We start from the raw sequence: 25116 nt of genomic DNA, 5'->3' as shown, positions 1-25116 counted from the left end.
AAAGCAAACAAAGTACAGGAAGGAGTTGCAGTAGATATAAAAAAAAATGAAGGAACTGCAGATGCTGTAAATCAGGAACAAAAACAAAGTTCCAAGGAAGGGTCACCAGACCCAAAACGATAGCTCTGTTTTCTCTGTCATAGATGCTGCCAGATCTGCTGAGCTTTTCCAGCAACTTTGTTTTTGTTTCTGATTTACAGCACCTGCAGTTCTTTTGGTTTTTACAAAAACAAAGTTGCTGGAAAAGCTCAGCAAGTCAGGCAGCATCAGTGAAGGAAAAAACAGAGTTAATGTTTCAGGTCCAGTGACCCTTCCTCAGAACAGATATTTCGTACTAAATGAAGATGCATATTTTAAAAGTGACATGTTTTTAATAATATCCAAATCAAAAGTATTTACCAAATTCAGAAGATAATTTATATTACAGTATACCTTCAGAAATTCAGTTAAGAAAGTTAGTGCATTTTTTTCCTTTCCACTGAGGAAATCTGCCAATTTTTGTGACTGCTGTAGGAATTGGTTTCCTGCTTCTGGTCTGATCAAAATAATATGTTGGAAAAACTATTATAATCATATCCCCCCATAGATTTACCCAGAAAAGGAAATATTCTTTTATGCTATCAAGGATCTTACACATTAAACTAATTCTAAACTTATATTCTTTCTAAACTCCAATGATTATAGGCTAAACCTGCTCAATCTACCCTCATAAGACAATCCCTTGAGCCTTCACTGAACTGCCTCCATTGTAAGTATATCAATTCCTAATCAGGAGGCCAAATCTGCACACTGTACAACATGAGTGGCCTAAGCAATCCTTATGCAGTTGTAGCAATGTTTCCCTCCCTTTGCCAATATTTCACTTGCTTTCCTAATTACCTGGAGCAAAGCATCTAGCTAGCTTTCACTTGTCTGATGAATTGTAATGTCCAGCTTATCAACCCTGAGAGAAAGATCCTTGAGTTGCAGACTTACAATCGCTACGATTACCATACATTTACATCGAGCTGCACCAGTTCCTACACATTTAACACATTTATGCTGATACTTATTTCAGAGATAGTAGGAACTGCAGATACTAGAGAATCTGAGATAACAAAGTGTAGAGCTGGATGAACACAGCAGGCCAAGCAGCATCAGAGGGGCAGTAGCCTTCCTGCTCCTCTGATGCTGCTTGGCCTGTTGTGTTCATCCAGCTCTACACCTTGTTACCCTGGTATTTATATTGTGTTTGGTCTAAATTAATTAGGTTTCAAATTTATGAACATTCAGCTGTTGTGTGTAGTTATATAAAGTAGTTAAACTAAAAGCTTAAACAACACCTATATCTGGTTTTAATGTCTGTCCATAATTAGAAGGATTAGATTTTTGAAACCGACCAATCACCTACCTGCTCAGACTGCAACTGCCAAAATCCATTTCCCATTACCGTGATTCACACTTAGTCACTTACAATTGCTTGATAGCAACTGCCACTGCATAAAAATTTCAATAACTAGTTTGCAGCTAGACTACAGCTTGAGAGATTCCCACCAACCCAAACTTCCAAAGTAAACTTGTACCTTGATACACTTAAGCACCACTACACTCTGTGCTCCCACATACATACATTTCGAACAGGTGTTATGAATACAAATCAGGAGTTGGCACCATAATTGATCTTATCTTCTACTATGATCAACAGTAGCTTCTCCAATGCTGCCTTGAATCAGATTGGCTAATTGAATGGAAAAGTGTATTAGCAATCTTAATCTTCGAATTTCAATCATTTTAGGACATTAAAAGGGATACAATTTTCTTATCAGTTTTGGAATACTGGGAAGTTTCTAATTAGTCTGGAAGAGAAAACCTGTGCAAAACATTGTCTGTTTTGTGTTTACATAGAACATTACAGTACAGGCCCTTCGGCCCTCGATGTTGTGCTGACCTGTCATACCAATCTGAAGCCCATCTAACCTACACTATTCCATGTACGTCCATATGCTAAGGTCAACTTTGTTGTGTTGCCTATTTTATAATGCAAGTTGAACAAAATCTACAATGGGATAGATTCCAAGAGATTTTCAAATTAATCACTAAAAGCAGTTATGAATCACCACATAATTTGAATAAAGCCCTCCACAGACAAACGTCTGCACAAGCTAAGAACACAGTTCCGTATTGAGCAAGCTTTCCTGAACATTGCAGCCTTTTATTTAAACCGGGCTAAGCTTACGTAACAGTCTCAAACCACCATTGACTGTTTCAACTATAGGTTACAGGCAATTCCCCAGACTTTGACTAGAAATATTTGTTTACAAATTTAGTTCACTGGTAGTATGTAATTATAGCCTCTTACATTTATGGGTAAAGCACAAAGTAATCAAAAGAGGGTCTATTCTTTGAACCCACTCTAGATGAAAGCAGCACAGAATCTCAGCAGTTGAAGTTTTCGCATTTGTTCATAAGGTGCTTATTAAACAACTTTGCTTTCCCCACCTCCTACAGCATCAAATCAATTTTGTTGGAACGGCAGGATGTACTTTAAACAGAGGTCGACCTTTTAACCTACTGTAAATGTCTTTCAATCAAGCTTTTGGCCTGATATTGCAAATCACTTTCTGATGTATAATAAAAGCTTGATTCAGGATATGTCTTTCTAGATTAAACAATATATCAGACCTTAGATTGCTAATGAAGGATAGATCATTCAAAATATTCATGTACACAGTATTTAGTACCATCCATAATATCTGATGCAGGAATCGCATCCCTAGAGGTATTAAAGGCAGGCGATTAAATCTATATACTAAATTGCTGTATAGCATATTTAACATTCCCTTCTTTGTTTTTACAGAACTTATTAAGAAGGAGCTTTTAGAAAACATGTTTCTTAACATCACAAAGACAACAATATAGCTGCAGCAATTTTACACAGTTGTTAAAGAAGTCAATGGCTTTATCGGACTTTACTCAACAATGTGCTGATCTATTTAATGTTATCAAGCAATATTTCACCAATGTCCTTTGAGAAGGTGATCACAGTTGGGGCTGACAGCTATAATCATAAACGGAATTATAGTTTTTCAGAATGACAATAAGTTATTATCATAAGCTCTCGTTTTACACAGCTCGAATGATCAGATGTTGAATTGAATTAAATATTATATGTTAAATTCTGAATAACTGTTACCACTCCAATCAGACACACATGTAAAATCTTGAAGCTTCAGTATTAGTATGTTCAAAAATTCTCTGAAAACATTTGTTCCAGCTCTCATCAAAAGCTTTCAAAATTTGTTCAGTGATTTCAGAAACAAACTAGTGGAGGCTATTTAACTTTAGTGCTCATGCCAGAACTACATACAGTATCTCAGGTCACTGATATTCAGAGAGCTGAGATACTGAATTCATTGATGTATTGCAATGTGACAGTGAAGGAATTACTATTAGTTCCAATGTTCAGAGACTAGGGGAGCAAGAATAAACTATACTTTGCACTTCTCAATGTTATGTGGTGACTCTGATTGTGTGTGTGGCAGTGTGCGTAGCAAGAAGAGTACTGGTCACAGGTGTGATTCCCTCACTGTTAGGTCAGGATTAGACTTGGACATAATGTCACCAGTAATATGTTGGCATTCGCTGTCTAGTTCCACACATCAAGAACAGGTCACTTGGGTGTGACACTGGAGTGCAAATGTTGCACATGACAGTATGCCCAACTAAAGAGTTACAGCTTCAGAAACGGAGAAAATTTTACAATGGAACAAAGAAAATGTTCATCAAATTCCATCACTATTCTGGCAGTTAGTTTTTTTATTTTAAAAAAAAAATCCCTGCTGTATCTCCTCCCTAATGCAGCTGGAGAAGCTGTTAAAATAGAAGAAGCATTTCCTGTGTTGGCAATTTTTTTAATACATTCTTGGCATGCAAAAGGGATGGACTGTAAGAAGATCTTGGCTACCAGCCAAAGCTCTGCTTAGATGAATAAAGGTCTGCAGACTTCAGAGACAATATGTAATGCAATCTTATATCACTGGTTTTAGATGCACCACTGACATCAGAATGCATCAAAGCAAGCTAACTTAACAGAAGTTTTCATAATTCTAGGGTCAAAGCATCAGAGTTTTTATTTGCAATGTCTCACTGGGTTCAGCTAAGACATACATATTGTAAACAACTGTGTACCTAACTAGATTTCTGCTGTGTTAAAGCAGTCAAAAAAGAAAGTTGTCAGCATGCAGTGCACTTTTAAAATCTGTGTTGTATAAATATCCTGCCAATGACTTACACAATTGAATCCATCAGATAATTTGAAAATAAATAACAAAAACAATGTTGGTGATCAAATTTGGGGTGATCGACCCTTCTGTAAGTCATCTTTTACATCACTTAAACATTTTTTAATAGCAGTAACTTTTTTTTGAAACCAAGCTGTCATTACACATTTTATCTCTTCCTAACAGGGTCTGAAAGAAGATCTTTTTTGAGAATTTTGATACCATTTTTATTTCATCTCCCTTAAGATTTTGGCAGGTTACATTGTCTCCTTGCAGTTTGCTTTGCCTTCTAGAAAAACAATTTTCACATTGATGGTGATAATTGTGCTTAAATGGCAGCCGTGGAATTCCTTTGAGGGTATTAATCATTCCTTATCTTTCAACTACTTTAGTCATGAAAGATTCGGTTGTATGCGTTCAGTCCAGGGTGCTTAGTAACAGCTTAACACACTTTGTATAAGTAGAATTTAGCAAATAATTCCACACAGTTATCTTGGCACACTCACAACCCAACAAGATTTAAAATACCAACATTTTGGGAATTACTTTTGCTTGAACTAGTAAATCAGAACTAGTGTTAGTGAAAATGTAAACTGAACCAAAAACTGATTCTGACAACAAATGAAAAAGAACAAAAATAAAACACCACAGATGATGGGAATCTGAAACAAAAGCAAAGTAGTATGCATGCCAGTCAGCATCTATGGAGCGAACAGACAAAATAATGTTTCAGCTACATACAGAGTGCCAGGCCTTGAAAAAAGTTTGACACACCTGAGATGTTTACTCATTAGCTCTATCCCCAGATGTTGTTCGACCTGCTTAATGCTTTCAGCAAGTAAAAACACTTTGCGACACCTCTAATTATAAAAAAGTACAAAATTCAAATTCAACATTTTACAACAGGATTGCAATACTAAAGATTGAAAGTTCAGTACAGTCTGTTTTAAATATAACTTTTCAAAAACAATCCTCAGACACGGTCCAGTGACAAGCGGTGTTTATTATACTAAATTGAACCTTCTGCGTCAATTCAGTAACAAGTCAAACATGCAGAGCGACACAGCCAAACTTGATACAGCTCTCTCTACATATATTAAGATACAAGCACTTCTTTTAATGGTCAATGAAGAGCAACTGGTAGCAGATATTCAGATGGATTCTATCTCTTCCTAATGCTGAGGCCTGACTGTTGCCTGCTGATTTGTCCAATGCCAGCAAACTTCTTGATCTCCACTGCTCACTTAGATAAGCCTGCTGAGTCAATAAGGGATGCGCATCAGATGGTAACATAAAATAAATATTAATTATGCACTGTCATATCATAGAAAATGGCCATTCAAAACAGCAAGTCCACAGCAGATATAACAAAGAGGTCTAGGCCCGAAACATCAGCTTTTGTGCTCCTAAGATGCTGCTTGGCCTGCTGTGTTCATCCAGCTCCACTCTTTTGTTATCTCAGATTCTCCAGCATCTGCAGTTCCCATTATCTCTGATCACAAGTCCAAAGCAAAATTAACTTAATCTAACTATACACTCCTGCTCAACCCTCATTCCCAAACCTTACTTAGATAGTATGTTATTAGATGCTTTTGCCAAAATAAACAAAAATAATTATATAACCTTGGGACGGTGAATAGAAAACACTGTAAAATTCCAACATTACAAACCAAGAATTCGTTTTATCTCATGGGCATAAATGAGACATGGGACTTTGAAGTTATCACCTCTCCAGTCAGAAGGCTTCTTAAGAGGTCTGGCCAACAATAACAGTGGAGCCTCAGTAACATTGTATAGGACAGCTGCCTGTCTAAAACAACAAGTAGACTCAGCTGGCTGCAAGCGAGTGAAGGATACTCAGCCCAAAGTTTGCCCAATGGTACTGCCTGAGACAAGGGCCTGGGAAATGACAGCAAGTTCATACATCTGGAATGGATGAATCCTACAGCAGCAGAGGCATGATACTTTCACCACTGGATGGGGGCATTTAGTGTGGGTGAGGTGGCAGCCTCGTGCATGAGTCTACTCCCGACTTTCCAACCACACCAATTCCCCGTTAAGTTCTCACCAGCCTCTGTCTTTACACCTTGTTATCGACAGCACCCACTTTCTATCCATGGCAAAGTGCCCCTTTTCTCCCCACCCAGAGTTGGTAATCCTTAAGTCATAACAGAACTGTGTTTGCGTATGTGATAAAGTGAGGTGGGAGTGAACAATAGGAGATACAATCATATGAATGAGTAGGAAGCAGGCTATTCAGTCCCTCTAGCCAGTTCCAGTGTTCAAAAGGACCATAACAATCTGATTCTGTCCTCAAACCCACATTCTCACTTAGACCTAATAAACTTTGGCTCCCTTGTTAGTCAAGAAATGTATCCACCTCTGCTTTAAGTATTCAATGGCCCTGCCTCTGTCACTGTCTAAAGAGAGTTCCAAAGACTCACGCTCCTCAGAAAGAGAAAAAAAAGCTTCTCACCCTGAATTGGAAGACTCCTTATTTTGAAACTGGTTCCTCATGGTAATCTCCACCAAAGTGGAAATATCCTTTCAGCATTCACTCTGTCAAGTACCTCACAATCTTGTATATTTCAATAAGATATCATTCTTCTAAACTCCAACAGATACAAGCCCAATCTGCTCAACATTTTCTTGTAAAATAATCCCCACATCCCAGGTATCAGTCAATGGAAGTGTATAATCTTGGCAAGAATTTAATGCATTGCCTCAAAGAGAGTTTGTTGGAAGAGGAACATATAACCAAGTGAGAGTGGGAGGTGGGGGAATCCCACTACCTTCTCGTCTCTTCCCTGATTAAGTCCTATTTGAGGGCTTCATCCTAAAACTGATGTATTCACCCAGCAGTGGGTAAGGGTCTTGTGACACAATAAGCCCAGAAAGCAAACCTGTCAGGTCCTGATGAATTCTGCCCTAATGTCTCAGAACTCATAGAGGAGAATTAATTGAAGTTTCTGAAGCTAACTAGTCAGAGCATTCGTTCAGTCACTAAAATGCATGGCTTCAGATTTCAGTCTGAAAGAGGAAAAATGGAACTGTAAGCTGGCAATGATCCAAGGATAATACATGCTGTTTTAGTAAGTGTCTGAATTGTAAATTCAGTTAGGAGTTGGAAGGGGCTTGGAGATTTGAGGTCTACTTTAGCAAGCAGCAAGAAAGTATCAGGGAGCATTTTTTAAAAAAACTTTGTGGACAGATGATTTAATAGCCTCTAAGGTTTTGGAGTAGACTTGAAACTCTGGTTGTGGATGTTGTGGTTGGTTGGCTCGCCGAGCTGGTTTGTTGCTGTTACACAGAGATTTATTTACCCTGCTGGGTAACATCATCAGTGCAGCCTCCGATGAGGCGGCGTTGTTTTCCCACCAGGTTTTTAAACTCTGGAGTTCATTGAGCTGGATTACCTCACTTCCGGTTTTCCTTTGCAATGGAGTAAACATGGGTTCAAGTTCTATGTGTTTGTTGATGGCTTTCTTCATAGAGTAACAGACTTCTAGGAACTCCCGTGCTTGTCTCTGCTGTGCTTAGTGTTGTCCCAATTGAAATGGTAGTTCTCCTTGTCCATGTGGATAGAGATGAGTGAGTATTGATCATGTCTTTTTGTAGCCAATTGGAGTTCGTGTACCCTTGGTGTTAATTTCCTTCCTGTTTGTCCAATGTAGTGTTTATAACAGTCTCTGCAGGGAATCTTGAATATGACATTGGTCCTGTCCATAGTGGGTAGTGGGTCTTTGGTTCGGTGAGCAGTTCTCATAGGGTTGATTTGGGTTTGTGTGCAACTCTGATGCCCAGTGGTCATAGGAGTATTGTGGTTAGTTTCAATGTGTTTCTGATGTAAGGTAGTGTGACGAATGTGTTGGGTCATGTAGTTTCTTCCTGATGTTGTTCGTGTAACAGGCGTTTTCTGACCCAGTTTTTTGGATATCCGTTGTGGTTGAATAGCCGAGGCAGTGATGCAAAGACTGGAAAGTACAGCCCTTCCGCTAATCCAACTAAAACTATGGATATGTTAAGTGGACGACACCTTTGTCATCATTAAACGGACCAAGCTAGAGGAGACACGCAAACTAATAAACACCCTCACCGGAATCAAATTCACCAGAGAGGAGGAGAAGAACAAACAGCTCCCATTCCTGGATGTCATGATACAGTGCAAGACAAATGGGGAATTCCAAATGAAAGTCCACAGAAAAGCCACACACACTGGCCAAGTACTAAACTTCAACAGTAACCATCCTAACACCCACAAATGAAGCTGCACACAAACACTGTTTGAACAGGCAACAACACACTGCAGCAGCACTGAACTACGCTGAGAATCCCACTGTCCAAAGATGCGCAGGCTAGATGGATTGGCCATGCTAAATTGACCGTAGTGTTCAGGATTGTGTAGATTAGGTGGGTTGTAGGGAGATGGGTCTGGGTGGCTCCGAGGGTTGATGTGGACTTGTTGGGCCAAAGGGTCTGTTTCCACACTGTTGGGCTTCTGTGAAATACCTCTTCCAGGTATTCAACCAACCACGATTTAATAGCCTGTTGTTACATTATACTTGCATTTGCTCACAATGAACAACCATGAGGGCAAAAGTCTAGACGCTGTGGAACCATAACCCATCACAAATGAGTGTCTTAATGAGAGGAAGAAATAAAATGAGGAAAAGCAAGGAAAGAATTCTCACTAACACAGGTGCATGTTTTATGCTGAGTGTTGGCTTGTGAAAATGGCTCAGGTTCAAATCAGTAGTCAAACTTTCATACAGCAATTTGAAGTTTCATGTAAACTCACATAATACCATCACGAATTATAAAATCCAGAAGTGAATGAAATGCCCTTCTAAGAATGAGTTATCTAACACAGTTACCTGAATAAAAGTGCAACATATTTAGTGTGACATAAATCATTTCAGGGCTCACTTCTTTTAACTTCAAGAACTCTTCAACTTGCAAGGCACCTGCCAATGCTCCATTTCCTACATCCTTTATGCTCAAATAAACCTTTACATCGCATGTATACGGTACCTGTTGGAGACTGAGGAGGCAGCAGAAGGAAAATATAAAGCATACATTGATTCCAGCTTAAGAAGCAGGTGGCAGCCAGGTGAGACTGCGCAGTGAAGCAACACCTTCCTACTCGACTACCCTTCTTGCTTCTTTTTACATTACCTGCTTTGCTTTTCTCTGCCCAATGGTGGTTTTCTCAGAACGTGGCCCAGATGCAGTCACACCATCTGTTTAATTAGCAGACTGCATAACATGGCGACACAACACATTAAAAATGTGTGTCATTGCTCGAATATTTTGTTAAAACACTGTCAGGTTATAATGAAATTTCAGCAAAGCATCTAAACGCTGCTGTTATTTTCAAAGCGAGCTTTTCACAACATTACTTGCCTTGTTTCTTAGACTATGAAGGAAACTGCTCTAAGGCTTCAGTGTGAACACAGTCATTTTATTTTTGTAGATGTAGATATTGATATGCTGCATTGGATGAGTCAATATATTCCAATTATCTTACATACATGACAGAAAACAATTCCTGATTACTGCAGCTGTTTTTCACAAACAGAATATACTAAGTTGTACTCTACTACTTGAGTTAACATTTTTAATTTTTAATTGAAGGTACTTTAAATTTGGGAAACTGGTGGTAACATTAACATATATCATGAAATGAAAACGGCCTAATTGAGTTCATGAAGAGATTTAGAATTCTTTGATTGTAGCACAGTTCAATTAATGGTCACATTAATGGTAAATGAGAGGCAGTTTAAGTAGTTGCATATGTATATGCTTTTTACTTTCATAATTGTGAAAGGCCACTTATGAAACTTGAAAAATGTAGCAACAGTTGTGCAATACTTTTCTCCCAGATGTTATCCTGAAATTGAAGAACACCCAAAAATCTGTGGCACTCATCTATTTTACTGATCAATCTAAAAACAGCTTTTAAATCTTTTGGTTTCCCAACAATTACTAACATTTGTATTTTAAGTATCTTTAGACAGACTGCAGTCTACTATATTTCAGCTCTGCTGCTGCTTTATCCATTTAACATCACTCTCTCCCAACCCTTCCCACTTACCACTACCCCCGCGCTAGGCCTCACTACTACTCAGATAAAAATCTTCCGTGAACAATTACTTTTAATTGCAAAAGGAGGCTTCTGAAACTGCAACTTCTGGGAGCAGACTGCAGTAGACATAAACAACGACAAGGGAGTGGAAAAACATGTTTTAATTACAGGCGATTTTACATAACTACCCTTTTTTCCTTCCAGTTTCATTACCCCAGGGCTAAGGCAGTTCATCCATGCAAATATCAAGCAACTGCGCCCCTGTACTGAATCTACACTACAAGCATCCAGTTTGAAAATTCCTCTGTTCTATTTCCAGGCAAGGTCACATAGAAAGGGCATGGAAACCAGCCAATAGTTTAGAGATAGAGGCACTCGTGAGGAACTCGTAATAAGTTTCAGCAGTCTCGCCAGCAGGCTGGAGGCCTAGATTGCAGCAATCCTATCTTATGAACTACACCCTCTCTTCCTGATTTCAAGTACAACCAGCAGCATAGCTGCAGCTGCAGCCTGGGGTCTTTTGGTCTCTGAAATATGTGATCCCTCTAAAACAGCTAGGATTATTCTTGCTTTGTATAGGAAATCTGAAGGGAAAAAGATGCAAGATAACACCAACTGCAGTACTTAAAAACAATTTAGAGAAGTGCAATGAGCTGTGTTTTATAACTTGGATTCACCTTTTCTGTGTAAATGTAACCAACATACAATTAATTCCACAATAATTATTTACCACCTAGCATAAAAAACATACAATCGCCCATGGTTTTTCACAGAAGCATATAACAAAAAATCTTCTAAACAGATATAATGTGTAAAAAGTAAAACAAATACTGTTAACATACTTCTACGGCATAAGATCAAGTGTTGCTCTATTTCTACGTGTGTACAATGCTTAAAACAGACTACACTTGGGAACAAACTCAAAGCACACAGGAATTCCCTACTTATTACAACGTACTTTTCCACCAAAAACACTCGTTCCAAAACATCAAATTTCCAGAAATTAAAGGCCCTGGTACAATTGATGGGTTTAATGAATGCCACTAAGCCACTTGTGCTTCAAATGTGCAGTTCATGAACATTTTTTTAAAATCTCTACCCAGAATCTAATCTTCCTCCTAGGAAAATAAAACAACAAATTGTACAGTGAAATGAAACAGAAAATGCTGGAAGTGCAACGTAGGTCTGTTAACATTTGAAGAAATAAATGACATGTATTTGGAAAGGCAAGGACTGATTAGGGAAAGTCAACATGGCTTTAAGAGGGGGAAATCATGTCTCATTAACAATTCAGTCTTTTGAACAGGTGCCAAAAAAAGACTGAGGAAGGCACAGCAGTAGACATTGTTCATATGGACTTCACCAAGGCATTCAACAAGGTTCCAATCGGTAGACTGGTTAGCATAGAAGAGATCACTTGGAATCCAGGAGGAGCTAACCAACTGGCTACAAAATTGGTGTGATGGTAGGAGACAGAAGGTGGTACAGGAAGGTTGTATTTCAGGCTGGAGGTCTGTGACCAGTGGTGTGCTGAAGGATTGGTGCTGGGTCTATTATTTTTCATCATTTATAAAAATGAATTGGATGTGAATGTAGAAGTTCTGGTTAGTAAGTTTGCAGATGACACCAAACTTGCTGACAGTGAAGGTTATCTCAGAGTACAATGGGACCTTTATCAGACAGGCCAATGGACTGAGGAGTGGCAGATGAAGTTTAATTTAGATAAATATGAAGTATTGCAATTTGTTAAGGTAAATCAGGGCAAAACTTATTCAGTTAATGGCAGGGCCCTGGAGTGTTGCCGAATAAAGGGACCTAAGGGTGCACATGCATAGTTCCTTGAAAGTAGAGTCATTAATAGACAGAGTGGCGAAGAATATATTTGGAATGCTTGCCTTCATTGGTCAGTGCATTGAGTACAGGAGTTGAGAGGTCATGTTGTGGCTATACAGGCCATTGGTGAGGCCACTACTAAAATACTATGTTCAAATCTGTTCTCTTTGCTATAGGAAAGATGCTGTTAAACTTGAAAGGGCTCAGAAAAGATTTACAAAAATGTTGTCAGGATTTAAGGGTTTAATACATAGGGAGAGGGCTGAATAGGCCGGTTTTTTTCACCCTCTGAAATGACAGAGGCTGTGGGTGACCTTATTGAAGTTTATAAAATCACGAGGGGCCTGGATAGGGCGAACAGCCAAAGTCTTTTCCCCAGGGTAGGGGAGTCTGAAACTAGAGGGCATAGGTTTGGGTGAGAGGAAAAATATTTAAAAGGGAGGTGAGGAGCAACATTTTCACAGAGAGTTGCACATGTATGGAACAAGCTGCCAGAGGAGATGATGGAGGCGAGTACAATTACATCATTTAATAGCTACCTGGATGAATAGGAATGGTTTAGAGGGATATGGACTGTTTGCTGGCAAATGGAACTGGATCATTTAAGGATATGTGGTCAACACGACGAGTTGGACCAAAGGGTCTGTTTCCAAACTGTATAATTCATTGACAGATTAACAAAACAAATATAATCTTTCAAGAAGATTACAGGTCTCACTGCATTTTTAGCATTTCTGTTTTCCCTTTGTTCTTCTTTGCATTCAGCACGTATGTTAATAAAACACAGAACAATACAGCACAAGAACCAGCCCTTCAGCCCATGATGTTGTGCTGAACATCATGGAAATTAAACTAATCCCTTCTGCCTGCCCTTGGTCTATATCCCTTCGTTCCTGCGTATTCAGGTACCTTTCTAAAAGTCTCTTAAATGCATATCTGCCTCCACCACCATCCATCGCAGTGCATTCCAGATTCCTTCAACTCTGTGTAAAAACCGTGCCACTCACATTTCCTTTGAACTTTCCCCTTCTCACCTTAAATGTATGCCCCCTAGTTTAAGACATGTCATTTCTGGGAAAGAGATTCTGACTATCAACCCTATCTATACGTCTCATAATTTTATAGACTTTTATCAAATCTCCCCTGAGCTTTTGCCTCTCCAGAGACAACAACCTGAGTTTTTGTAGCCTCTCCTTATAACTCATCCCTTCTAATCCAGACAGCATCCTAGTAAACCTTTTCTGCACCCTCTCCAAAGCTTCAGAACTTATTATAATTCCTATTCTATCAATATGTTATGATTAGCACATTTAATATATTAAAAAAAGTCCACTCTTAATTTGGGATTCTGCTACCCTCTAGGCAAAAGGCACCCCATTATTTTCTGTTCTCTCCTATCAAAGATCTGCCACAGGCAACCTGCTTCTGAGAATAAGGAACAAGAGGGAGATAAATGGAAGCAACTCACTGGGGATACCTTCCAATTTTCCACCTGAAATGAGCAAACACAGATTCTTTGCCAAGTGCTTTGCACTTTCTGCAATGAGGTAGGTGTTCAAGCCTGCTATCAGCAACTTTTCCCTCATCTTTCAAAAATGTTGCCAATGTTTCAATTCAAAACAGGAATGACACAAGTTTCTTCTGTAGGCCCAAATGAGCAATTCTACTAGCAGTGAAGTTGACATTAGTGACAGTTTTTGCCAAACATATCAAAATCCTTTCATTGATCCAATGGGTTGCTGGGACTCTGCCCTTGTCATTTGTTGGTCATTGTTAACACAATTGATATATTTTAAATTCTGGAACAGAAAATGAATATCCTGCTTTAGCTTTTCAGAGTTACCATTTTCATTTTAAGCTGACGTAGAATTTGCTGGGCTCTACACAGTCAACCAAGAGTTCTTTGTACTCTAAGTGGCTTTTAAACAGACCAAGAAGATTCTCGTGGCACAGGCTGATCACAGAATGAATGTAATTTACAATAAAGCTTAGGAACAAGCAGGGTGTTATCATGGTGACAGTATCTGAATGACAACTATGCAACTACCTTTATCTAGATTGTATATTACAAAGCCACTTTATGTTGTCAGTACCCATCTCCAATTAGGTCACAGAAAATGGTAAAAGGACCCAATGTGATTTGTAAAATCTACATCTTCCAGTAACCTCTTATGATAATACTGTTAATTTATTTTGTCAAATTTTGTGTTAGTATGCATTGCAATTCTGCCTGTTGAGAGTCTGACAACATTTCAAACTGTTCCTAGAGTCGATACAGAAATGAGAAGAGACTAGATTTTGTGAATTGGCTTGAGAGTCTGGCACTCCATCTTGCTTCCAGGTTATTTTGAGACAGCATGGCCATCATCTGCAAAATGCAGTTAGCCAACAGAAGTTGTTAAAGTTACTGACTGGAGGAAGTCAATGTGTACCACGGTTCAGGATTCTGACTCTCACTGCAGCCTCACAGTGGGTTCAGAAGTCCACAGGGTCACAAGTTAATCATGCCCTTGGACTGTATCCCAAAATACCTACACGGATCTTAGCTGGATTATCTGAAAGAGGAAGGGAGAACAGAATATTGACTCAAGTAAATCAAAACAAGGTACACATCCTTTGGATGAAGGGTCTAGGCCCGAAACGTCAGCTTTTGTGCTCCTGAGATGCTGCTGCGCCTGCTGTGTTCATCCAGCCTCCACACTTTGTTATCAAGGTACACATCCTTTCTGTCCTTTCTTATCACCCTTCTTCATTATATTTCCCTGGGTCTGGACTCCAATCTTCCTTTATTCTACCCAACAGTATGCCCTAAATGATCATTTTTGTTTTTGAACCATGGTGGAAAAATTATATCAATTTTGCATTTTCTTCAGAGAAATTGGTTTCTGGTGTTTAAAATACTACAGAAACTGATTTGATATTTTCTTTATAAAATTTCCATTCACTTACTGGTTCTAGTAATGTAATTTGAATGTACAGTAATTGTCACTTTACAGATGTCATGCAATTGTTTCAATTCAAAACAGGAATGATACAGATTTCCTCTGTAGGTCCAAATGAGCAATTTTTCTAGCAGTGAAGTTGACATTAGGGAAAGTTTTTGCCAAACATATCGATATATTTTCACTGCACCACTGGGCTCCTTTTAATCCAAAATCTTTCAAAAAACAATGGTTGCCTTTGTTATTGTAGGTCATTGTTAATGCAATTGATATATTTTAAATTTTTGAACAGAAAATGAAGATCTTGCAAAAGCTTTTAAAAGTTACAGTGTTCATTTCAAGTTGACATAGAATGCAACTATACATTAACTTTTACGATAAGTTTGCAGTGTACAGCGAATGGCGACATTTCAATTTCACCTGAGATAAAACAATATATCACCCTGAGCAATTCAACAGGCATAATTAAAATAAGGGTGGAAAAAGACAAGCAGTGATAACAACATGTTACAAATTGAAATATAAATTAATTTAATCTTTGCCACAGCCTCGCTTATCAGTCGGACACAACAGCTGCCCCAAAATAGTGAATTTGGGGTTTTCACTGAACCAACAATTCAGTTGGCAATTCCTGTAAGTAAACTTTTGTTCATTATGTTTGAGAAATAGTACTTTTTTTTAAATTTGTCCACATAGAAATGCATTATCCACAGGATGGACCTCACTCTATGTGGTGATATCTTGTAAGCACATAACTATCAGATGGCCAGACATTTGGTCTTGTACAGGATACTGACGCTTTGGCCAATTCTGGATGTCCAGTACCAGATGTCGTCACATCTGATATTCTGACCCTTGACGTCAGTCAAGCTTATGCTCATTCCAATCTCCATCTGCAACAGCTTCAATGAATGCAATGGCCAACTTCCTTTTAATATTATCTTCCCACCCCCATTCTTCAACATTGTTATTCCAATGGCACAAAATCTTCAAATATGATATTGTCACCATCAAACATGATGTCACCTGATGAACAACATGAAAATGTATGATTTTCATGGTCTCTGGCTCTGGCCAGCCTACTTAACAGTAGTTTCATATTATGATCATGATTCTCTGAATTCACATCAAATGCTAATGCAGTAATTTATACCCATGAAGCATCAATTGATCATTTTCAATAAAGGTGGGAAATTAACTATTAATTTTTCAGAACATTTACTAATTCACTGCCATAGTAACTATGCTTCACTTGTCATCGCCAAATCCATATTTGATCCAAACAGATCCAAATCAAGATGTGTTTGATGAAACTTATCAAGATCAGACTCACAAATATAACCAATAACATTTAAATCAAACTTCAAAATTATATAGACAGCTTCCAAAAACCATCCAAAATATCAACTATTTCAAAATCTCGAACAGAAGTTTTTTTTATTTGCACACCAGCTTAATTTTAACACATTAGCAACACGTGAGAAAATGGGAGCTTAGCCTGGGGGATATTAAAATGTTCAAAATCTAAATCCCGATCCAAACCCATCCCCAATCTGCTCACTTTTAATTTTAGCGGAAACTAGACGCAGACGAGCAACCAACTTGCTTACAGGATTTGGGGTGCCAATTTTGAATAAGAAGAAATAATTAAGGAATTGAAGAAGGTCCATTATCTTTGATCCTGCTCAGCTTTTTAATACGTTCATGGTTAATCTGATCTCGGTCTCAACTCCACTTTCCACTCGGTTTCCCTTAATCTAAATCCCCTTACAGTTTAAGATTCTGCGTCTCTCGGCCTTGTATACACTGAATAATATCTGTGTGGTGGAGTACACGAAAGACTAACGACTTTCTAAAACTAAAAACCCACCAACACACTAAAACAGCAGCTAATGAACTTAAAAGACCCTATACAGACAACAAATAAAACGAACGTCATCTACAAAATACCTTGCAAGAACTGTGACAAACACTACACTGGACAAACTGGCAGGAAGCTAGCCACCAGGATACATGAACATCAACTAGCCACAAAACGACATGACCCACTATCACTCGTATCCTTACATACAGATAAGGAAGGACACCACTTTGATTGGGGCAACACATCCATCCTAGGACAAGCCAAACAGAGACATGCACGAGAATTTCTAGAAGCATGGCATTCCAACCGGAATTCCATCAACAAACACATTGACTTGGAGCCAATCTACCATCCCCTGAGAAAAAGAACAGGAAATGACATCACCAACCCAAGGAAACCTAACCAGATAAATAGAAAGCGGGACATAACACCAGCGCTTCGTCGTAGGCTCACTGATGATGTTACCTAGAATGGTGATGAAACGTCTGAAAACTAACCTTCCAGCTCAGCGAGCAAACTCACATCCAGAACCTCAACCTGAGCTACAAATCTTCTCAAAACTCGCTAGACTATTGACTGTCCAGGAGAAGAAATTCCTCCTCATTTCCATCTAAAGAGTGCTAATCTTTATTCGAAAGCCATATGCCATAGTTCTTGATTGCAACAGAAATGAAAACATCTCAGCCTCTACTCCTGGCAACTAATGGAGATAAGTGTTCTGAAGAGCATGGATGAGCAGACTGGCCAAGGTACAGAAGCATGCTACAAGCTGTACCGCCAAGTTGTCGATGATTGGCACAGGTGCTTGAGGGGTAGGCAGACAAAGGGAATGAAGTACATGGGGAAATTGGTGTACGGGTAAGAAGTGTTACTGAATTGGTAAAAGAATTTCTATTTAACCTTCTGTTATGTTTTGGAAGGGAGACACGTGGTTTATATCTCCTCAGTTCCTCACTGGACAGCCAAAGGAAATGGCTTGTTGGAAAGCAGTGACATTACCATGTACCAGACAGTTGCAGTAACGGCAAAAGATTAAAGAAAAATTAAGAAACTGTCACAGGCATTAGGCAATCTTGTAATGCTGCCTTGGGAACATACATTCCCCATATTAACAGCAGGTGAAAGGTCTCTGCGAACTGCAGATTGCTATATGAGTACTGGTTGCAACTTGGCCAGGCCAAGGGGCAGCAGAGAAAGTGGAAACCACCTTCCAACTGATAAATCTGTGTAGCGACTGGCAACAGCTGAGCTAACGGGCAATCAAGTACTCATGAACAAATCCATGTGAACTCTGGAGCACTGTTTGAGATGGTTATGAATCAACTGAGTGAGACTAGTCAAAAGCAGAAAAATTCAGCTGCCACGTTTGGGTGCATTGTGATATTACCAGACAAGGGATATCAGAGAGCTTCAGCCTGGAATGTGCCGGACACAGAAGAAGAAATTTTTGGCAAATAGTGTTAGAGGAATTGTCATAATTATTAAAAGGATACATGTTCCCTATTTTATCAGCAATGTGATAATGAAATTACACAAAATCATTCATTTAAGTCATTAACATATGTTATAAACACTTGGAGCCCCAGCGCTGATCCCAATTGTTGCAATTTCCCAATTTGAAAATGATCCACTTATTCCAACGGTTTTCTGTGCATCAGCAAAACTTCTATCCACTTCAACATACGACAAAATCAGAGAGGTATAATGGTGCAAGAGAAAGCCATTCAGCTCACTGTGTCTGCACCAGCACGTTAAATTAGCATCATTACTATTCCATGTTCTATTACCTATTGCCAATTGCTTGCTTTTTCCCCATAACCTTGCACATTATTTTTATCCAAATATTCATCCAAAGCTCTCTGAATGCTTCATGTGAACCTGTCTCCAGCAGAGCTCCATATAACATGTGCCCAAACTACTCCTTCCTTCCCCTTGCTTCTTTTGCCGATCGCTTCAAACCTGTGCCCTCTTGTTCTTGTTCATTTTATAAGTGGGAACAGTTCTTCCTATCTGCTTTAACCGTCCTGCTCATGATTTTGAAAACCTTGATCAGGTCTCCTCTAAGACTTCCTTTCTCAAAGAAGAAGAGTCCCAACTTCTTCGACCTATTCTCAACTCATCCCTAAACCATTCTCATAAACCGCTTCTGAATCCTGAAATGCCTCACCTCACACTTCTTTGCATTAAACATCTCGTGTCACCTGTCTGCCAACCTGTCCTTGTTGAGTTCTACACTGTCCTCCTCACAGTTTATAGTTCTTCGAAGTTTGATGTCATCTGCAAACCTTGAAATTTCTTCTAGCACACCAAGAACTAAATCATTGATATAAATCAGGAAAGGCAAGGGTCTCAATGCCAACCCACGGGGAAATCCACTACAAACTTTACTCCAGTCTGAAACCATTGACTAAGACTCTCTATTATCCATGTTGCTACTGCCTCTTTTATTCCATGACCTATAACTTTCCTCACAAGCCTGTCATATGGCACTGTATCAGATGCCTTCTTAAAGTTCATGTACACCACCCTGAGCCTGTTATCTCTTCAAAATAGGTCTAACAGGTTCGTTAAACATGATTTCCCCTTTAGAAACCTCTGCAGGAACAGTAAAACTTATGCTCTTTCTAATCAAACCACCTTTTCCAATAAAACTATTAATTCTGTCCCAAATAATAGTCCCTAGAAAATTTCCCACTTCTTAAGTTAAACTGACAATTACTCCCAATACCATGGGATTTTAGCTTCTGCAGTAACATTTTATATTTATTGTTTGTCTTTTGGAAAGACAAATTAATTACGTTTACTATTTCCCTTTCATGCACCTTGCTATTATGTCCTCAAAAAAGCTAATGCAGTACAAAATGCTCAAAGTTACTACTATTTTCTTGCTAAAGATTATTTCCCAGTTCATCCTCCAAGGGACTGTAGTTAGTCTCTTCCCTTTTACATATTTGCAGAAAAGGTTAACATTGGTTTTTATAATGCTTGCTTTGTCGTTGTCTACTCTCAATCTAGTTTTCTCCCAATCCACAATATTTTGAAAGAACTATGATACCATCCTTAATTTTCTTGGTTACTCATGGAGTAACGTTTTGATCATCTGCTGAGAATGATGTAATACCTTATTGAATTTCTGCCCTGTTTATTTGACATCTCGCCTTTTAATCTACTTTCCTATCCACTTAAGTCAGCATTACCCTCATATCTTTACAGTTGTTTTTATTTAAATCTAAGATACTAGTTTCAGATCCAGGTTCCTCCCCCTCAAAATGAAACTGAAGTTTTATCATTTCATAACCAATCTTCCCTAGAGAAGTTTTTCCGTGGCATAAATAAATTAATGAATACTGTCTGAAGACATATTACCAGGCATAAAATAGTTTGTTTTCTTGTTTGCTCTACAAAGCACTGTTCTAAGAAACTGTCATGAATACACTCTTTGAACCCATCCCAAGGATACTTTTGTTAATTTGAATTGTACAATCTAAAATCAAAGTTATCCCGAATTGTGATATATTTCTTTTTAAAAGAGCCATTAATTCTTGATTTATACAATGTCCTGCAGTTAAATTTTCTATACACCATACAGTTAGAAATCTATACACCACTTCCACTAACGAGTTATTTCTTTGTTTTATTTATTTTCACCCAATTAATTCTTAATCTGCCCAGCCAAGATCATCTAATCCCCACATTTTCTTTTCCATCCAGACTTTCAGAAATGTCAAGTACCGCCAAATATTCAGTTCACAGCCTTGGTCACCCTGCAACCAAATCTACTTAATGGAGTAAGATTGGGAATAGTAAAACATAGTTAACATTTCCAGTCCAGTGACCCTTTGTCAGAATTAAGCTGGGAAAAAGTGATATTTATGAGTTGTAGGGGTGGTTTGAGGAGGTGTGAGATGTGTAGATAGGTATGGTGCCACAGGGAGGGGGAGGGGGGGCGGGGGAGAGAGAGAGAGAGAGAGAGAGAGAGAGAGAGAGAGAGAGAGAGAGAGAGAGACACAGAGAGACAGAGAGAGAGAGAAGCAGATATTGTTTCCCTGCTTCCCTTATTTCTCTCTCTCTCTCTGCGGTCTCTACCTATCCATCTCACTCCTTATCCATACCCCTAAAGCTCACACTCACCTGTTATCAGCATATAAATATCACTTTTTCCGAGCTAATTGCAGTCCTTAAGTAGTGTAATTCAACTTGAAATATTAACTTTCTCTCCATAGATACTGTCAGACCTGTTGAGTTTCTCTAGCACTTTCTGATTTTGTTTCTATTTAATGGATTTCAGACAGATACGGTTAAAGAAACAGCCTTTAAATTTTGGATTTTGAGCAATTTTTTTCCTACTCTTAGCCTATTTGTTTATGTACGCATTTCTGTCCTTTCTAGTCACCCTCCTTCGCTATACAATCTGGCTCTGGACTCCAATCTTCCTTTGTCTTGTCCAACAGATTGAAAAGGATAAGTTCCAGTTTTCTAGAAAACCACTAAGTAGAAAATACTTCACTCTGGCAGCTTCAATCTCAGGTACAAAGCAGACAAATCTATTATTGTTCCATCATAGCTTCTGCTCCTGTTGGCTTTTGTTGTTTAGGGTGTGGGAGTTTTTGCAACTCTTCCATTCAATAAAAAAAAGTAGACCCAGAAATCTGTGCACTGAAGTTGATTTCTTGAGTGGGGCAATTGTTTGAGACTCACAGGGTTTGAGCATCTGAAAGCCTGGCTGTCCTCAGATGAGTGTCAATACTCAATAGTCAGCCAGTGTTGTTTTCAAACAGTGATCAAATTTCAAAGGCAGTATTTCTGAAGTGCCTAGCCTTAATTTAAAACTTGTTGACACTTGAAGTAATATGGCAGTCACGTCCACTGCTCTAATGCCATCAGAATTTCTGTTATGTCTGGTGAAGGTCATGGCCTGTGCCTCCTACCCAGAAGTTTCAGGGTTCCGAGCGGCTTACACTGGCCCTTTTCTCATGTCTAGCCTTCTTCTGAAAAATACTTTGATACCTCACTGTGTGAAAGAAGTCTATCATTATAGAGTTTAATAATTGTTCAAAAATGAAACTACAACATATCTTTGAGAACCAAAGGAACAATATTTCTTTTCATTACTTTATAGTTTTCATTATATTTATATTTAAAATATAAATACCTACTTCATAATGATTCAAGATACAATTGTACTTGTTCACAGTCATTGCTTAAAAGAATTGAATTCTGTTACTTCATTTCATAGAATCCCTACAGTATGGAAACAGGCCATTTGGCCCAACAAGTTCACACTGACCATCCAAGAAGCATCCCACCCAAACATACCTTCCCTACCCTATCGCTGTAACGGTGCATTCCCAATGGCTAACACACCTGACCTACACACCTCTGAACACTATGGGCAATTTAGCATGGCCAGTCCTCCTAATTGGCACAACTTTGCTGTCATTTCCTGTAAATCTTTAAGAATATCCAAAATAAACTAAGTCAATCACAGATTTCTGGTCTGGATGAAAGCTCCCAGCTCACTGAAAGCCTGAAATGATGATTGTTTCGATTAGAAATATAAGAACAAAAATTCAACGCGGAGTAGTGTTATGGGATCTTTTCAAGTTCCCTTCAAGAGCTAGATTTTACTTACGGTCGGTTCTGATATAACACAATAGTTCCATTCTCGTGTGATCTCATGTAATAAGAAAATCACGCAATAGCTGTGCCATTTAAACTAATGGGGCCAGAATTCCGTTATAGCCAATAGAGGTAAGGAAAGTTCACATTCGACAAATAGCAGTCTAAATTCTTTAAGACCATAAGACTATAAGACATAGGAGTGGAAGTAAAGCCATTCAGCCCATCGGGTCCACTCCACCATTTAATCATGGCTGATGGACATTTCAACTCCACTTACCCACACTCTCCCCGTAGCCCTTGATTCCTTGTGACATTAAGAATTTATCAATCTCTGCCTTGAAGATATTTAACATCCCGGCCTCCACTGCGCTCCGTGGCAGTGAATTCCAGAGGCCCACCACTCTCTGGTTGAAGAAATGTCTCCTCATTTCCGTTTTAAATTTACCCCCTCTAATTCTAAGGCTGCGCCCACAGGTGCTAGTCTCCCCACCTAACGGAAACAACTTCCCAGCGTTCACCCTTTCTAAGCCATACATTATCTTTCAAGTTTCTATTAGAGCTCCCCTCAACCTTCTAAACTCTAATGAATACAATCCCAGCCGTTCATCATACGTTAAACCTACCATTTCAGGGATCATCCGTGTGAATCTCTGCTGGACATGCTCCAGCGCCAGTATGTCCTTCCTGAGGTGTGGGGCCCAAAATTGGACACAATATTCTAAATGGGGCCTAACTAGAGCTTTATAAACTCGTGTTAAAGCCAATTCAGGTTGAAGAAACACGCATTGGAGCAGAACTGACTTTACTATCCAAAACCAGTAGTCCAAACAAGGTAGTATTCCCTCTGTTATAACAGTACTTGCAATGAGATTTAAATTTATAGCTTGGTTGATTAATTTATTAGTGCACGACATCATACAAGGCAGAATTTAATGATCTTTCTCCACCCAGATTGTGAGTGAGTGAGTGAACAAGCAAGTCGGCAAGCGCACAATGGAGCGATCCCCAAATGCCATTGTGGGTCAAATCACAGCAGGTCGACTACGGTGGTTCAGGGGTGCAACTCACCACCACCTTTTCATGGGCATCTAGGGACAGGCAATAAATGCTGGCCAGCCAGCGACACCAACATCCCACAAATGAATATAAGGAAACCATACCACAACCAACCAAAATCTAGCATGCAGTCTGGCTGTCTCTGTGAACAGGCTAGCGACCACCATGGCAACCCAGGTTCAGCACACTCTGTGTCAGTCAGATACGTGCAAGGGCTTGCTCTCCACTGCTCTAGATATAGGTGCTCAACAGGAATGACAGGACAACAGGGGGATGAGGGACCCAAACGTTATTCCAGGGGCCCTCAAGGAGACACAGTAGTGTCAGCAGGGCATCTAAAGGGAGGAGAAGCTATATACATAGTTTCTTCCCAGAAGTTTCTTCCCAGGACACTCAAGAGTTGTCAGCCATATAACCCCTGTCTATGATGCCAAAACTCACAAATGTTTAAACTATGGAGGGCGAGCTTGCATCTGCGTCGGACACTTCAAGCAGGCCTGGGCCCTCTATGTCTAGGGGGATGACTGCTTAAGTCTTCCAGACCAACAGGGTGAATGACAGAACAAGATTCCTTCACTCAGCTGCAGAAGTCGGGACTGGAATCAGATGCAATAAGAGAAAGAAAAAGATTTACTGAGGGCACATAGGTAGCACGGTGTCATCATTGTAAATAACCCTGCACTTTTGGAAATGTATTTTGAACTGTACTTTTAAACTGTCTGCTCTAGCATTTTATTTTTGCCATCAGGTCTGGTTAAATTGCACCACGAAAGACAGCAGTCTCTTTAGACATCCCAAGTTTGAAAAAAGTTGTAATGCCCAATTCTTACTCATCTCTCACAAACTACTGACTCCTTTGGCTGCAGAAAGCCTCAGACGTCATGTATCAATGAACTGTGATGTTCAGGACCACAACCACAGTGATCGTCATGTTAGATCTGTGAGCAGATAATCTATGGAAACATCAGAATGATAACACAAGTTCATTGAAGGAGCTTTTCAGCCCTCATATCTATCACAATGAAACCTCATGTTACGGCCTCACACAATGTGCCTTGAAGGCTTCCCACGGAGATTACTATCACACCTACCTAAGCAAGGAGCACTGAGGTATAAGGCATTATCCAACTGTACTTCGGACTACCACAAGTTTTAATATCACTGGGATTAGAAATCTGTCATTAAGCCACCATGAACCCCATCCATACTCTCGCCAAAGAGAAAGCTCCCTTCCACATCACAAACCATGTCCTTGCACACTTATATTTTAGTGTGGAAATGTAGCAGCTGTGAAACATTGTCTCCTAGTGCTAACTGTGAAATGTGTTTGGGAAATGGAAACTTCAGGTTCCACTTTGAAGTGCCTTTGTCTGATTATAGTTGCTTCGCTGACAATGACAAGGATGGTATTAGTGCATGGAATGTGACACCCCTGATTGCTTGAAGCTAAGATTT

The 25116-nt window shown here is 39.2% G+C and overlaps 1 protein-coding gene across 1 annotated transcript in view; it reads right to left on the bottom strand.

The window, feature by feature from the left end:
- Positions 1 to 25116, bottom strand: part of skia (v-ski avian sarcoma viral oncogene homolog a) — a 185017-nt gene that overhangs the window by 112685 nt on the left and 47216 nt on the right. The window lies entirely within an intron of this gene.

The sequence above is a fragment of the Stegostoma tigrinum genome, chromosome 28 (genome assembly GCF_030684315.1).
Source record: "Stegostoma tigrinum isolate sSteTig4 chromosome 28, sSteTig4.hap1, whole genome shotgun sequence".
Classification (NCBI taxonomy): Eukaryota; Metazoa; Chordata; class Chondrichthyes; order Orectolobiformes; family Stegostomatidae; genus Stegostoma; species Stegostoma tigrinum.
The sequence above is the reverse complement of the archived record's forward strand: the minus strand, read 5'-3'. Positions and strand labels throughout refer to the sequence as shown.